Here is a 13,341-nt window from a genome sequence, read left to right on the forward strand (position 1 = left end):
AGATTCACTTAGTCTATTCACAAATATTTCTTTCTTTTGAATTCTGTTTCATTTTCTATTTTAATTCTGATCATATGTCATAGAATTCAGGAATAATCTTACTTTTGGATAAATACTGAAGTAAAATATAACTATGGATACTCTTCAATAGTACTACCATTGTATCTAACTCTGTGGAATCAGTTTAGTATTCGTATCCCATTTAGATATGAGTCCCTACCAAATATAGCATACATTCCTGAAATTTACTATATTCTATTTTGTTTAACTGGTGGATTCCTTGATTGCCACTTCACCATAATGCCATGCCACCTCACATAACTCCTCATCTTTCACTCCTACTCAAAATTATGGGTGCAAATGGCCGCATCCGTTCACCAGCAACCAGCAGTATCCACTCAGTAGACCAATCCAAATTCCGTAAATAACACTCCATAGGAGAACTTCACCTCACCCTGTCACTCACCATTGAGTTTTAGCGCTGCCTCTACCTCCATGAGAGTTCAGCACCAAACTCTACCATCAAGCCAGACTATAGTGCTTCCTCTATATAAAAGAATGGATAATATCCAATCTATTCATCTTTTCCTAACGAATCCCATTTCCAATTCTATTGAAGCAGTGAGGCAGAATTAAGTCAAATGAAAATGTCTTGTAATTTTAGAATCTTTTTGAGGCAGTTATTTACCCAACGCTCAACAAAACACTACAATAATGTAAACCAAATGAAATTTCATCTTGAGTATATTTAGTTAACTGCGATTTAATTTGCAGTTTGTTTATCCTTTTCAGATGAATGACACTGGATCATTTTGAAACAAAAACATAAGGATGTATCCACAATCTGATTTTAACCACACAAGCAAAACGTTTAGGCTGTAAAGAAACTATGTATTGAACTCGATTTGTATTTCATGCTTGATCATCTGTCATTCTCAAGGCTGAAAAAGCAAAAGCCAAATTATATTAAATGTTTTGTCAACATTGGTAAACAAATATCTTAAAACCAATGCCAAAGTGTTAGTTAATATAAACAATATAGAATGTGAACATTCTTATGCCACTGTAAGATGCCTAGAAACAGATTCTCGTGTGAGAATGAAATGATGACATGTATGAAGAATGGAGGATAATGTGAGTCCCTGTGAACTATGCCATGATGTAGTACGATGTCTAATGGAAAGGCATGCTTTCAATAGAAGTTAGATAGCAGACTCTTGACAAATTATTTCATACAATTAGTATAGAGTAAGAGTTCTGTTTAGACAAAATGCAGAGACTTGACCCCTACTCCTGCCCACCAACCAAGCAAGCTCACAATGCATCTAATACATAACCCGACTATAATGTTCCCACCCCTGCCCACCACAGAGAGGTATGAACAATTACTCTATGCCCATCACATGAAATGTTCCATTTATAAACTGTCAAGATTTCCTCCTGCAGTACTCCTTGTAGACCTGCAGGGGCACACAGAGGAGTTAAGTTCAGACCCAGGGTTTGAAGGATCTAGAATATCCCTTTTGGCTAGCTGCCATCTTAGTGTGGGTATATAAACCACACCCAGCCTACTTGTAGTTGCTTGTCAACTCTGTGTTTAAAGAGATGCAGCCAGTTTATGCTTTGATCCCTAGCGTTGCCTCTTTCCCTGTTCTCTTTCAGGCTTCTAGATTCTGCAGAGCTACAGGTAACTTCTTGTTTTTGTCTTGTAATTACCTTTGCACTTATTGTCCCCTGCTTTTAGTTTGTCCCATGCTACCATTGCTTTTTAATGTAGCACTACAGTTGTTGCAGCAAACTCTAGTTTCTTTAGTTCCCCTACACTTTTTACCCCCTGCTTTTTGTTTGTCCCTAGCTACCATAACTTTTTGGTGTAGCTCTATACATTTATCAGACTCCATTTAGTGTTATCTCTGAGGGTTCCATATATCCTGATAGATTGACAAGCACATGTTATCAGTCCCTCCTAGGTACATGGATCCCACCAGAATACTGCTGCTAATCTAGCCAAAACCTTCCAAGGTATGCAGGTACATTTTTCTAAAACCTTGCAAGACATGCAGGGATATTTGTCAGCATCCAGAGTAGCTATAACTGGGTTAACTGCTAGAGTGGAAAGTTTGCAGTCTCAGGTAACACCTTAATCTGATAGAGGGGTTCAACAGACTGTTCCTACTTCCCCCAAGTTTATTCTTTGGCGTCCTTCTCGTCCTCAAGCTTCTAGTGGGGTACCACACATTTACATTACTTTCACCAAGAAATCCCTTTAGCGTCGCCAGAATGGTATTTTAGGGATCCCCAGAAATATAAGATATTTTTGACCCAATGTCAATTTAATATTTTGGGTAATCCTATGTCATTTCCTGACCCCCAATCAAAGGTAACATTTCTATATCATATTTGTGAGGGGATGCCGCTGTATGGGCTATCCCATTAGTGAATTTAGACCCCTACTCCTATACAATCTAGATCAGTTTAAGCAGAATTTATATATTTGATAGACAAGCTATCGTACAATCAGCCGATAACCAACCTCTGGAGTTTCGGCAGGGCAAAAAAGAAATGTTGGCATATTTTACCTAGTTCAATCTTCAAGTGCTAGAATCCGCTTAGCCTGAAGATAAAGGGCTTCCCTGTTTTAAAGAGGTCTCAGAAATTAAACATATTTTGGCCCAGGTTGTTCTAAAACCCGCTACGAACACAGGGTTAGTGGATTCAGTTTTTCAATTAGAACACTTTTTAACGGAACGTAAGGAAGAAAGATGGAGGAAGGACTCCAGATCTATTCATGAATACCTAGATTTAGTCCGACATGTAAACAATGTTGGTCAAATAAGAGAACCTTCACCGAAACCCATGCAAATATGGACAACCCTGGGATGCATATGCCTTTCAAAGTGGAAAGGGAAATAAGGTTAAGGCAAGATTTATGTTTATATTGTACAAATCTAGGGCATTTTGTGCAGGAATGTCCCAGGAAACCCAAGAACTTGCACCAGAGCGTGAACTTGGAGGTAGAAGGAGTCGACCAGCCGAGGGTTAAGAAACCACTAACTCCCCTTTTTTCTGCTAACACACTACAGGCGGCCGTGGCACACTTGAAGCTTCCAGCCATATACAGCATTAAAACTATGACCCTATTCACACAAAAAGTATGGCGTTATAGACAGAACTCTAGTTACAAATAAAAAATAATAGAGTATGTGAGGTGCAAGGGAACGATGGGAGGGACCCCAAACCTTCCCAATACTAATACAGGAAAATGGTAGGTGTTACCAACACTTAAAACATAAGGAAATGTAAGGAATAATATTTCAACACTTTGTTGCGTCAAAAAAATGAAATTGTATTGAAAACAAAACAATATAAGGATATACAGTATATACAGTGACGGATACCACATGAATACACATATCTTGGAAAAATAGTATAAAAATTGATGTAAGCCTAAGTGGCATATGGGGGAGGGATGGGACTTGGAAAAAGGGGATACAAAAAAAAGGGGGGGGGAGAAATAGGTTAAACAAATGCCAAAAAAGGGCAATGTAGGGAACTGATGCGGCGGAAAAAATGGGGGCACCATCTCGGGGATAAATGCCCCTTCCTTAGACCCGTTCCCACGGCACCTCTCAAGAGGGACATGTGGCACTATCCTTTGACCCAAACCACAATGGTCTCCCTCCATAAAAAATAGGATAACTGCACCAGATGGATCTAATAAATTCTAACAAGCATAATAATTACTGTAACAGGGAACACCCTATAAAGACCAAATAGCATGGATAAGCTAGAAGGAGATTCAAAGCATGGCCTCTATGTTAACACTAACCCTCTGTGCAAAAGACACAGTGGTAAGTAAACAGTTCAAACTAAAGCTCCTTAATGGACAATGTCAGTCTAGTACCATAAAGCAAAAACTTATCAACTCTGGAGCGACTGGAAACTTTTTTGACTCATTCTTCGCTAAAAGGTTGAGGATACCAAGGCATCACAAGAAAAAGGGAGAAATTGTCAGAACAATTGATGGAACAATACTTACTTCAGGTCCTCTGAAGTGGCATACTCTTTCGTTGGAAATTCATTAATCCTACAGTTTAATCTCATTGGTATGCCAAATTTCCTTGTTATCCTAGGAATGCCCTGGTTGATGGAACATAATCTAAGTATTAATTGGAGACAAGTCCCGTGAAGTTGTTGTCCATGTTTTGCAGAGATCAGTGTTTTGCGGAAGAACCCAAGAAACATATGATTAATCAAGCTGTATATCTTTGTTCTGGAATTTCTGAGATCTATAGTACATGTGCCGTCGATAACTCATGACCAGACAAATCTAGCTTTTAAAAGCTTTTATGATCAGATGAAAGCCAAACATCTCCCCACTCCTTGCTCTTTTTATTGCTAAATTGATGTAGAACCCGGCACTAATATCCCTTGCAGCAGACTCTATGCACAAAAGAAGAAATCGTGTATGAGTTACATTGAAGGGCAAAAGTCCGATGAGAGCTTTATGTAAGGGAAATACCTTGGGAAGTTTGGTTTTTCAAGATGTTTTGATTTATTAGAAGATGAAATTGATGTAGATGAAGAGGATGAAAACAGTGATTTTTCAGACAGTGATCTAAAACCTTTTTATCTGCACAGTTTCAGGTCAGAGTAAGAAGATGAAATGCTACAATTTATTGTTCACTGTGAACGTAATCCTGCATTCTTTTAGTAGCTTGTGAACTTTCTGTTTAAAGAGCTGCAGCCAGTTTATTCTCTGTTCCCTCTGTACATATTTCCCTGTTCTCTTTCATCAGGCTTCTAGATTCTGCAGATCTACAGGTATCTTCTTGTTTTTGTCTTGTTATTCCCTTTGCACTTATTGCCCCCTGCTTTTTGTTTATCCCCTAGCTGCCATAACTTTTTGGTGTAGCTCTGCACATTTTGTAGACTACATTTTGTTTTCTGAAAAGAAGACAAACAACGCAAACAATATAAGTGCAGGTGTTTGGATTAACTGAGATATGATAATGTCCGTAATCTTGGCTCTATGCACAGCCTACTCAGAGGATACAGAAGATATAAAAGGCACTTGCAAAGGGGGCTGCTGCCCGTGGTTTTCAGAGGATATGTGCTGACCATCCAATGGCACAGAGGGGGATGAGTAACCAATAGGGAGAGATGGAAAGACTACAAAGCACAGATCAATTATGTAAATGAAGTCTTTATGTTTAAAATATAAAATGCGCACTCACAATTGTGCATAAAAAATAAGGCATATATCACTCAATAGTGAATAACAGGGTCACCGCACCGCAATGTCTGTCACCGCCTCCCTTCAGTCGGATGCCTCCAGCTGACCATGGAGTCTTTGCAGGGACTGTATCTTCGCTCCGTCGCGCCTGTCAGAGCGTCTGATGTCACCCCTGCTGTTGCTCCCACAACGGAGCAAATGCAAATTGCAAATGCATTTTTATCTTGCATCTCTTTGCATCACTGTATTAAGGTCTTTGCTCCAAGATGTGCGCCTCATACGTCAACTTGTGAGTGTCAATATAAGGAGTTAGGGTTTATTCTATATCAGCTGAAGCTGATAGGTCTGGTAGTGTATTCTATAGTATTTGCATGTTGTTAGTGTAATTTATCCATGAGGTGCAGTTTTTACATTATTATTAAAGGCAATAGAATATCAAGAGTAACACATTTGCATTATGACACTAATATATAGCAGCATCAAACAATAAGCATTATAATGTTTCATGTTGGTGTCATAATGCTAATTTGGGACTCTTGATATTCTAGTGCTTTTATTAACAGTAGATACAGTACAATGTAAAAACTGCACTTCATGGATAAATTACATTGACAAAGTGCAAATTAATACCAAGGTGAAACAATGTGCCTATTTTTCCCTTTGTACATATAGCCATGCCATCTGTGGTTACTAGTTTGCTTCCCTCCTGCCAGTAAGTCCTGGTATATGCAGGCCTTGCCAGTAGTTGCTATGGGGTTTCCCCCCTCACCTTTGGGGCTGCATTTGAGTGACCGCAGGGGGTGGTACATCCTGTTGTAGCTGGGACAACGGGGTGCCCGCCTCCTCACTGCACTTAAGGGCAGGACTGCCCTAAAGTTAGGTTGTTGTTCCTTCCCTCTGAGGAAGGTAGGTCACATGACTGGGAGCCTGAGATTGGGGCCTACCCATGTGTTCTTCCCTGTGGGGAGGAGTGAGTGTGAACCAATACCTCTGCCTCTGCTAGGGAGGTGGGGAAGAGCTAGGGTGGCTGCGGGTGCCCTTGACCTGTAGTGGCAGTCCAGGGAACATCTCCAGTGAGAGCTGATCTAAGGAGACTGTATCCGGCAGAAGACTGCTGAGTAGCTGTTGTGTTATTACAAAGTGTGTAGTAATAAACCGTTCCTGTTTTGCAATATACCTCCGGCCTGGTGTGTGATCTAACTGGGGGGAAAGGTACAAGTTCTACTGTGGGAGATCATCTCCATATTCCTGGAGCTTACGGCAGATGGAGGCGCTGCACTGCTAAGTATTATGTGTGGTATGGACCCCAGAAGCCTGTTCCTGTGCCCCAAAGTCATCGCGGACGACTCAGCCCTCTTGTTACAGCAGGTATGCACCACACACAACCTGTAATGGCCCATATCTGCGATTGGGGGGGGGGGGGAGGGAATTAAACACCGTTACATACAAATATAGTAAAAAACTTTAAACCCTTGTAAAAAAAAATACAGATCTGCATAATGTTTAAACAAAGTCTAAACATGGACATGATATCTTATGGATTTATGCGCCACAGTTCTTCCACTACTACAGTGCTGTTGAACCAAATCTGGGATGTGGTTGAAATTAATTTAATATGTGGTCTTTGCAATTATTGAACAATTTGTGCCGGCCTGTGCTCTGATTATCTAAATTGATTCCAGTTTTCCAGTGCCAGTCTTATTTTATGCAATGGGTTTGAGCAATGGTCTGAAGCAAACAGTTAATAAAGACTTTCAACTCATGTAGAGGAAAGTCTTTGACACAGGTATACGTAAAGTATATTTTAAATAAAATGGGCATACCGTGCTGAGCCAGCGTAAAATATACAGTGTTAAGGAAATATTAACAAATCATTGGTTAAAGATGACAATTACAGATGTAGCAAGACTTGCTGTCTACAGAGCAGCAGTAGAAAATGCAAAAAGCCGCAGCTCTGGAGATAGTGTCTGCCGCGGTCGTTAATCGTCCGGCGCCAAGGCCGTCGCGGTTGCATGACTGCAACTTTTCCTGGTGCCAAAGACAGTCTTCTTTGCTATAACTGTAACTGTATGTTGGCCAAAGAATGTCCTAGCGCAAGCTTTTTAATAAATACATTTACTGAAATATCTTATAACTTTGCAAACTTTTTTCAAATTTGGACTTGAAAGTCCAACTGTAAAAAGCACTACGAGTGCTAACAATATAACAAACTGAACATTGCATTAGTTACAGAGGGATAATGATTAAGCAGGGAATAAATGCAGTAGCAATTTTAACATTGCGGAAAGGTCAGTTTGCATAATACCAACGTGTTTCAAAGGATCACTGCATACAACATTTCTACAGCAATATTTATACAAAATAGAAAACTAATAAAGGTTTTGGCAGTGAAAAAGTATTCTGTAGGACTCTCACAATCCCCTTCCCCCTTCCTGCCCTACAAAAGCCCCACCTCAGGGTCTGACTTATATAGGCATATCGCTTGCAATCTTTTACAAGGTTGTAATTTATTTCATAGCTGAAAAAGTAAAGCTTTTGCCTGGTTTGCGAACGAAGGCAAAAGTTTCACACATCTCAGTTTAGGACCTTAATACTTTCTCGCATCTTTATTGCTGAATATTTATCTGGCTTGCTTACAGTTATATCTTGTTATTTTCTGAAAGTTTATATCTGTTTAAACGTGTTTTACATATTCATTGATCAGAATGCGGCATACAGATGACAATAGTAATGTACTTGTACGGTATCTTGATTAATTTGACAAAGCATCATTGTGAAATGTACTACTGCTAAGATTATGGATCATATTTACTAAGTAGTGTTATGCCATAATCCACTTTTCGGTAGCAGAAGACACAACCTTTTCACTTGAATGAGTTGTAAGGTGTCTTCCAGTGCCGAAACAATGCTAAGTAAATATGGCCCAATATATATTATTTATTGTAAGTCAGAGATCATTCACTTGTCAGATATAAAATTAATGAAGATCATTTCTGAAAGAAAAAAACTATTGAATGATAACCCTTTTAAGAATCATTGGATAATCAATGTGTATTTGTAATAAATATAAATGATAGCATATATTCTCTTATATAAATTATATTTTCAGTTTCCTAAACTCAACTCAGTCATAAGTCATTTTATGGGACTTGGCATTATACAGTAAGCCACTGGTGTTCAAGTTCAGTCCTCAAGGGCTACTAAAAGGCCAGGTTTTTAAGGCCACACATACTAACCAAGTTGTGTTAGTAGTAATTATTACTCGGTTAATTGGATTAGTTGGTTATTTATTCATCCTGGTAGTTCTTATTGATTTGTATAAAAAAGGCACCCTGCCACTTAACCTTCCTACAGATGCAGTAGCCGTTATCCGAACATTTCACGATTTGTATTCCTGGGCATACCCAGGTCGTGCCGCATGAATTCTTCAAACTTTCCCGCGTTAAGATGCGTGTTTACTAGTGTTTTGATCCAGTGTAGAAAATTGCATTTTAGCGTTGTCTGCCAGGTTGCAAGGGTTGCCGTTCACCAGGTTTTAACTGACGGTCGGACCGTTATTGTAAGCTGGTGCTGGTGCCAGTGCTGGCACCACATTGCTGGATTGGGATAGGTACTGTATGACTGGTGTGATTGGCGGCATTCACAGCAGAGTTCACGGAAGAATAACGAGTGAATGCCACATGGAATACAGCAGAGTTCACAAAAATGGCTCTGTGAAATGTTCGGATAACGGCCGCTGCATCTGTACATCAACAATGTAATGGCAGAACCTTTAAAAATATATACTCCCATTGTGGGTAATTTTATCCACCTGTTTATCTCAAGAAATAATGTTGTTATAATTCCCAAGCTGCAGTGATTGTCCACACACAAATAATTTTACCCTAATTTTCTGAGAAAAAGACAACTGATCAGGATTTTGACGGGATTATTCTATCATATCTTTTCTGTGGCCACTCGATAAGCATGCAATTTCCAAAGGACCAAAGGTTTCTGTAACAGGGGAGTTATCCCTTTTCAAGTAATGTGCCTCGAATCCAGTAGTGTGGTGGTTAACTGCTGGTAGTCAATTAACAAACACTACCGCCTGATTAGATTGCTTACAAAAGCCTGTCTTGTGAGACAGGAAGTGACTCCTTAGCTCTGACTGAGAGCTGAACTTTGGAGACAGAGCAGTGTTCTTGAGTCTCCCAGGAGAGACTGATCAAGAGAACACACATCTCTGGAGCTGACTGGTCTTGAGCTCTGCCCAGCATAGCTGATTGCAAGACACCAAATAAGACTTCTAAACCTAGATGCCGATTTTCTGTGCACACACGGGTGCGGTTCCAGGAGAGCAGAGAAGCTTACTCTACAGCAGCTAACAGATAAGACTTTCATTATTAAGAGACTGCTTATATCTGCTTATTTCATGCTATATGTTTTGGGGCTGCGAGACATGCTTTACTAAGGGAGATGTGAATTAATTGCATAGGATTTCACTAGAAATACTCCCAAGTGAATAGAAGCTTTGTTCCCCCCCCCCCCCTGTGTTTGGATGATTTCCTGATGAAAAGGAAAAGGTACAATAAAGCCTATTATCATTTCACCTTATAAAGTCTCCAATTGTGTACCTCTGTGAATGTCCGTCTACATATGGTGTCCGAAGTGAGATGAGAGGTGTCTTTGAAGTTAAAAAGGACCGGAGATTTTTTGTGAAATTTTTTTGTTATGCTTTTTGCCTATAAACAGTCTGAGCAACTTAGAAAAAAAAACCTAATGCAGCAGAGATCAGAGTTAAAGGGAAACTTACACTGCACTGAAACTTACAAAACCACAGATGGACTCTTTGCCCCAATCCCTAGAGGAGAGAGACTGCTGAAACAGCTGAAACTTTATTTGCCTATCACAAAGTGTAATATGGTCATTGAAATAGGGGTTTTGCCTTCCAGCCATAGTCAGGGTTCAAGAAGTGAGTCAGCCCTTAAAAAGGGATAGGTGTTTGTTGTTTTCAAAAGTTTCGCTGAAGCAGTGAATACAGATGGTGACCCACGAGTGGTACTGATTTTGCAAATAAAGGTTTCCACACCGCATAGGGCTACCAGCTGTGAATGGAGTATATGCAGAAAAGTGTGAAAATTGATACAAGACTGTGCTGAAGCAGGGAATTTTTAGAAAACAAATGCTGAGTGTAAAATTGCCCTATAGGGGAAAAAGGGATTTCTGAACTGTGTAAAAGGTTTTTCAAAGCCAATTGCTGAGTGTTGAGTCACCCTGCCGGGAATGAAAGAAATAGTCCACTACAAAGAATGTTTTTTTTTCTGCAAGTAAAAAAAATCTGCCTATATATATCTTGGGAGCAAAACAGACACCCAAAGTGTGAAGTGTGAATGCCATAATACCCAAAGATGAGACTGAAAATTACTGAACTCAGGCAGAAAACCAAATTCTGTTGCTGAAGCAGAGGGATTCACCTAGCAAGTAAATGGTGTAAATCAAACAGAAGTTTTTTTTTACCTAGCAACCACACATTCAGCATACCTAATGAGAGATTATACCTAGCAAGTAAATGGCGTAAAGCAAATAGATGTTTTTACCTAGCAACTGCACATCTTGTATACCTGATAAGAGAAAATGCATGCACAGTACTGCTGATATTGAAAAAAAAAAAAAAATTACCCAAGAAAGAAAAGTCTACAGAGATGCCTGTGAGAGCTACGACCTCTACAAGCAAAATATGCCCATCTGTAGGACTACCACAATTGGGGGTTCTAGCAAATACAGTGGCAACAGCTGCAATAGCGCCTCCTGAGGTCAGGAAGAAAATTACACCTGACAGCCTGAAAATGGAGGACAAGATGCAGCGTTCCTGTAATGAACCCTACCCCACGGAAGAGTGGCCCTTCCAGTCCAATAAAGAGGAAGACATCTCTAACGGGGAACCCGAACCAAGTCACATCCACAAAACACCCCAAGAATGGTGGGGGTGCCTGAACTCGGCACAAACAGAAAAGACCGCCCTCTATGATGACGAATATGGTCGACAAGAGAGAGAGCGGGAGCAGCAGATCACCCAATATTTCTGTCAGCTAAAGCAACTGCAAGAAAAGCCTGGCGTATATAATAAAGCTGCTAAAGCATCAAATAAAGAAGGAGACCCCAGTATTCCGGATGGGACGGAGTCATCCAAAATAAAAAAGCGGAAAAAGAAAAAGAAAAGCGGTTCTTCACTTACCGTGGAAGGAACAGACACGTCCGCAGATCCTGTGGAGGAAAAGGGGGACCGAGTTGCCCTGCAGCCTAGAAAAAATGGAGAATTCGTCCCGCGGTTAACCGAATATCCAGAGGGCCCAAGGCAAAAGTCGTGTACCCCAAAGAAGTGTCTGTCCGGTGCCAACAGTGAGGAACCCTCAACCAACCATCCCAGGGAAGTGGAGCCAGACCCAGTGAGTGACAATCCCTTGACCAGCCCTGAAGATGCCCTGAAAAATGCCAGGCATGACTGTGATATGCTCCGTGAACAATTGAAACAAAAGGAAGATGGTTACACAGAGCTACAGAAAAATAACGTGAGGCTACAAAAAGATGTGCTCACAATTTACTCTTTAGCCAGGACAGAATTGGATGATCTCAAGACTGAGCTAGATACTGCAAATGCTACTATTTCCGCCATAAATGAAAAGCAGAGCCAATCTGATAAAATGGTGGCTACGCTAAAGCAGAAGTATGAGGAGGCACTGAAGCAGATGACAGTCTTCCAGCAAGAGGTTCACACTCTTCACATAGAACTGAATGCCTCACAACAGGAGGTCAACAGTGTCCGGATAGAGGTGGACGTATCTCAGAAAGAGGTTCAGACACTCCGCAGAGCACTGGATGCCTCACATCATGAGACCAACAGCTGCCGCACAGACCTGGAAGTTTCCAGAAAGGAACTACACAGTCTCACTGAGGAGCTGGACATTTCAAGGGACACAGAGCACCGACTGCAGAACCAACTGCAAGGTCTGCGTACACACCTCCAGTATGCTCAGGAGAAGCAGCAAACGCTGCAGGAAGAAAAGATGCAGACTGCTAAAGAGGTACAAGTGCTGCAGGAACATCTGAATACCAAGTATGTCCCCACAGAGCAGTATGAGGAGCTAAAGGCCACGCTGCATGTCACCAGAGCATCATTGGAGGCGGAGCTTCGATACCAGGTGACTTTGTATGAGAGGGAGCGTGAGAAGGCTCAGAAACTGGAGCAAGAGCTGGAGAGACAGAGAGACTGTTCCATTCCCTTGAGTCAGTACACCAAGGAGAAAACAGACGCAGCGGCAACCTTGACGACAAAAATTACAGAGCTCCAGAATATGAAGGAGACACTGATACAGACTCAGAGAAAGCAAAGTGCGCAGATAAATTCCCTGAAAAGAGACTTGCAAGATGCACTCAAAAAGCAGGGATCTCTTGCGGATGAGATTACAGTCCTACAAGGACAAGTATTGGCTCTGCCCAAGCACCAGTATCCCATAGTAAATAAGGCCTGTGAGGACAAGGGTACAGTGAGAGTTGGGGACTCCATGCACCTTCAAAACAAGATTATGAAGTTTGAGCCACCTAAGAAAGCACTAGCCAAACCTACAGCTGCCCAACAGGCAACAAACAGAGGTAGGAGTGCAGAATCAAAGCCAGAAGAATCCTTAGCTGAGGAAGCTGAAAAGATAGGACGTTCTCTGGAAAGGGCGGTGGAGGTGCAACTCAGTCCCAAAGAAGCTGAACTGGCGACTCCGTTGTCTGGAGGAGGTGCAGAAAGACCGCTTCAAAAGAGGAAAACTCTAAGGGCTATTCCTAACTGCTCTACAACTGTTGCCATACAGTTTGTCTACAAAAAGAGGAGTGCCCGACGCAACAGAAATCTCATGACCGCGCACTCGGTAAAAAGACTTTACTTAGAAAAAGTCCTCCTCGAGCGACTGAGGGGTGCTGATCTCAAACACCTTCAGGAGGAGACACGAATAAACTGGAGAAAAAGCTCCAGTCCCAGCAGGACTGAGGGTTCTCTTCCTCCATCCACTCTCATTCAAGTCACAGAGATATCTAGAATGAGAGTGGAAGGATGGGATTTGGCTGTGGAAAGCCCGAGC

At 41.2% G+C, this 13,341-nt stretch overlaps 1 protein-coding gene across 2 annotated transcripts in view; it reads left to right on the forward strand.

The window, feature by feature from the left end:
- The window catches only part of SMOC2 (SPARC related modular calcium binding 2), a 438,788-nt gene that overhangs the window by 213,326 nt on the left and 212,121 nt on the right, over positions 1-13,341 (forward strand). The window lies entirely within an intron of this gene.

This window comes from Ascaphus truei, chromosome 4 (assembly GCF_040206685.1).
Source record: "Ascaphus truei isolate aAscTru1 chromosome 4, aAscTru1.hap1, whole genome shotgun sequence".
In the NCBI taxonomy this organism is placed as follows: domain Eukaryota; kingdom Metazoa; phylum Chordata; class Amphibia; order Anura; family Ascaphidae; genus Ascaphus; species Ascaphus truei.